Here is a 4434-nt window from a genome sequence, read left to right as displayed (position 1 = left end):
GTACTTCACGACTGACATCAAGTATTGGATCTACACCATGTTGTACACCTCAATTTCAAGGTATGTCATCATTTTCATCTCCGGTTGAAGGTATGCCACCTATCCCTAATGTTGTTGACATTCCTAATCTTGAGGTAACTCAAAGTTTGAGAACACCTCCTAGAGTTTTGCATAGAAAGCCTAAGTATTTGATTGATATTGATGCCAATGTTTTGAAACCAATGGTTGACAAGATTCCAAAGCGTACTTGTCAAAGACATGCTAACCGGATATGGAAATTTTTTTTTGAGCCTTTAAATGAGACAGGAAGATGTCAACTATTTGTTGAAATGATGAGAAATCTGAAATTTAGGCCTATAATGAAGATTCTTGGGCTAAGAACATCGATTGAATCAAGCGACAAATCTATTGTGAAGAATCTGATGAATGCATATGATACTGTTGGTTCTAACTCACGCACAAAAGATAGTAATGCCACATGACGTGTCATTACATCAACAATTGTAAGCACTCAAACTAAGAAAGCTCGCCTCCTTAGAAAGACAAGTAAACAATTGAAGATAAGTAGACAAATTCTAATGAGAGCTTTGGGAAGGCGACAAAGAGCGGAGGATCCATATAAAAATGAGTTATGGGAATTTTCCGGTAGATTATCACGGAAAGATAAAGCAATTGTTGAAGCCTTGAGATCCCTCATTGAAGATTTTTGGAAGAATAACACAAGGGCCTCTCCAAATCAAAGAGATGTTGTAAGAAGGAGGATTGGTAGTAAAATCCGTGATCCACATCCAAAACATTTTTTGGATATGACTCAAACACAATTTTTTGCCAAGTTTCAACGTATGTATCCTCAAATAACAATTAGCCAAAGATTCTTTGAAATGGTAAAGCCTTTTTATGTCAAAATAAATCACACACACACAACTTCTTGTTGTAGAGTACATATTGAATTTTCTAACCATTATGATGTTTATCAACACATATGTATAGATTTTCATGCTAACAATGTTTTGCAGGAATGCAACATAAATGGTCCACCGACATCTTCAAGGGAATTCATATCTAGCATCTTATGTGAAAGAGTAGATGGTCAAGTATATTACAATAAGTGTTGCTTGGATGACACATGTGTTGATTGTGGTGGATTGTGACATTTACAAATTTGTCAACATATGGATATTGGACAAGAAATTGGTAATGAATTAGTAGAATTTGGAAAATATAAGACAATGGCCTACATGCTAAAAGATGGAAAAGAAGCAAAAAGGTGTGAATTGGTTAGTGAGAAGATTCCACTGTATCAGTTTATGGGCATCTTTCATGAGAATATAGTGTATGAGTATGCAAGGCATAACCATCGAGCTCGTTGGTTGGACTCACAATTTAAGCTATGCAAGGACACATTTCCACTTCATACAATCATTTCAGTTGTTGACTTTGTAGAGAACTACACACTACAACCGCAGAATGAGGTGCAATCACAATATTACAACTCCACACAAGTTGCCATATTTGTGCATATAGCATTCATTCATGCACATGATAGTATGGAAGAGGATAGGAAGATACTGAGGGAGTATCATTTTTACATTAGTGATGATCGCTCACACTCTACAGAGTTTGTGCAAGGTTGTTTTCAGATATTCTACGATGATTTGGCTAGCCGAGGCATATCATTCCATCAACATATCATATGGTCAGATAATTGTGCATCACAATTTAAGAACTCTCAGATGTTTTATTGGTTGAGTAGGATACATAAGTTGACTGCTATTCAACATATGTGGAATTTCTCTGAGGCTTGGCATGGAAAAGGGGAGCATGATGGTGCAGGAGCATGTATTAAAAGAGCTTTAGCATGAGAAGAGTTAAAGTACAAAGGGAATGCAAACTTGAAAGATGCAAAATCAATTGTTCAATGGTGCAATGGTACAATTGGTCCAGGTAATCAAGGTAAGTCTTCAGTTCGTAGATTTTTTTGGTTGGTAGATGATAATTACATTGCAAAATTAGAAGATTGTTGTACATTGACAGGATCGAGTGAGCTACACTCTTTCAAAAGCTCTAATGTAGGTTCATGGACTATCCATATGCGGTGGATGGCATGTTATTGTTCTTCATGTAGAGATGGTGCCTATAATGACTATGAGTCAAAGGAGTGGGTGGATGAATGGTGTATGAGACCTCTAATCCCACTTGAGACATACCGACCTTCGAGTGCACTACAAATCACACAGATGGAAGCATCAATTGACTTTGACCATGTGTCAGATTTAGTCGAACTAGGTAAATTATCCACATGCAATTTTTTGTACTTTAATATTTTACCTTAGTTGTTTGCTAAATTCTTCTCACTTTATCATTGCAGGGCATGTTTATGCAGTAATTGCACCCGAAGACAATGAAGAAGGAACAAAATATTACCTGTGTCGTTGTGTGGACACAAAAAAGAAATTGGATCGCCCTGTGGTAGATGGAGAAAATATTGAGTACCCCACAGGATCAGTAGTTGTTACTGGTACATGGCTTAGAAGGTACCCAGTGGAGAAGTCTAACTTGTGGTTGTTCGAGGACTTCGAGACACATAGGAAGATTCTTCATTATTCTAACCTTGTTATAGCTTCAAATGTTCATTTGATCAGATATGGGGGTAGACCACTAAACAAGAACCTATGGAAGGTTCGTGAGTCTGACCATGAGGCCATACTAGACACGATAAAGAGTAGAGCAAATCTAGATGGTTCATTGGATTAAATGTAAATGTAGAAAATTATGAGTTCAATCTTATTTGGATATATGTGCATGACTTGTATTTTTGACTACTTGAGGAATTGTAATATAAAAAAATATGTTTTTGTCTTGTTTTGTGTGATTTTATGTAAATAATGTCATTTTGGACCATTACAGATCACATGGGATCATTTCATGAAGTATACCCTGCTAATATGGTAAAAGATGTAAAAAATGCTCATTTGTTGTCAATCACTCAAAGTGTAAAAAATTATCAAAATTCGACATGGTTTTTCTCGATGTTAGTGACATGTAAGAACGATCCATCTGATCCTACAGGGTCATGTTACGACACTCTAAAAAATCCTCTCTTGGTTTCGGTAGACTCGGATCTAGTTGCTCGTGGCGACTCTTTCTCGGTTGCGACAAAAAGCATCAGATGAATTCAATGAAAAGTTGCACAATGCCCCATCTTTCAATCCGCTCATTACGGCACCGAACAGTCAGCTCGTACACATTGGGGTGGCCGGGTTTACTCTAGGAATGCCTTCTTTTTTCTCTCCAACTTTCCCGATCGTTGCGGGACACACCCTAGTAGCGAAATCGCCCAAGTGCTCAAATTGCTCAAAGTTGTCAATATTCGGCATCGCGTTTCTCCACACCCGTTAATCATAAGAATGATTCGTCTGATCCTACGGGGTCATGTTATGGCACTCTAAAAAAGCCTCTCTCGGTTTTGGTAGGCTTCGATCCAGTTGCTCTTGGCGACTCTTTCTTGGTTGCGACAAAAAGCGTCAGATGAGTTCAATGAAAAGTTGCACAATGCCCCATCTTTCAATCTTCTCATCGCAACATTGAACCGTCAGCTCGTACGCATCAGGGTGGCTGGGTTTATGCTAGGAATGCCTTCTTTTTGCTCTCCAACTCGCCCGATTGTTGTGGGACACACCCTAGAAGCGAAATCGCCCAAGTGCTCAAATTGCTCAAAGTTATCAATACTTGGCATCGCGTTTCTTTGCGCTCGTTAATCATAAGAATGATCCATTTGATCCTGCGAGGTTGTGTTATGGCACTCTAAAAAAGCTTCTCTCGATTTTGGTAGACTCAGATCCAGTTGCTCGTGGTGACTCTTTCTTGATTGCGACAAAAAGCGTGAGATGAGTTCAATGAAAAGTTGCACAATGCCCCATCTTTCAATCCACTCGTCGTGGCACCGAACCGTCAGCTCGTACGCATCGAGGTGGCTGGTTTTACACTAGGAATGCCTTCTTTTTTCTCTCCAACTCGCCCTATCATTGCCAGACACACCCTAGCAGCGAAATCGCCCAAGTGCTCAAACTGCTCAAAGTTATCAATATTCAGCATCGTGTTTCTCGGTGCCTGTTAATCATAAGAACGATCCATCTGATCTTGCGGGGTTTTGTTATGGCACTCTAAAAAAGCCTCTCTCGGTTTCAGTAGACTTGGATCCAGTTGCTTGTGGCGACTCTTTCTCGGTTGCGACAAAAAGCATCAGATGAGTTCAATGAAAAGTTGCACAATGCCCCATCTTTCAATCCGCTCATCGCGGCACCGAACAGTCAGCTCGTACATGTTGGGGTGGCTGGGTTTACACTAGGAATGCCTTCTTTTTTGTCTCCAACTCGCCCGCGGGACACACCCTAGTAGCGAAATCACCCAAGTGCTCAAATTGCTCAAAGTTGT

Source organism: Cryptomeria japonica, chromosome 3, assembly GCF_030272615.1.
Source record: "Cryptomeria japonica chromosome 3, Sugi_1.0, whole genome shotgun sequence".
In the NCBI taxonomy this organism is placed as follows: Eukaryota; Viridiplantae; Streptophyta; class Pinopsida; order Cupressales; family Cupressaceae; genus Cryptomeria; species Cryptomeria japonica.
This window is presented reverse-complemented; position numbering follows the sequence as displayed.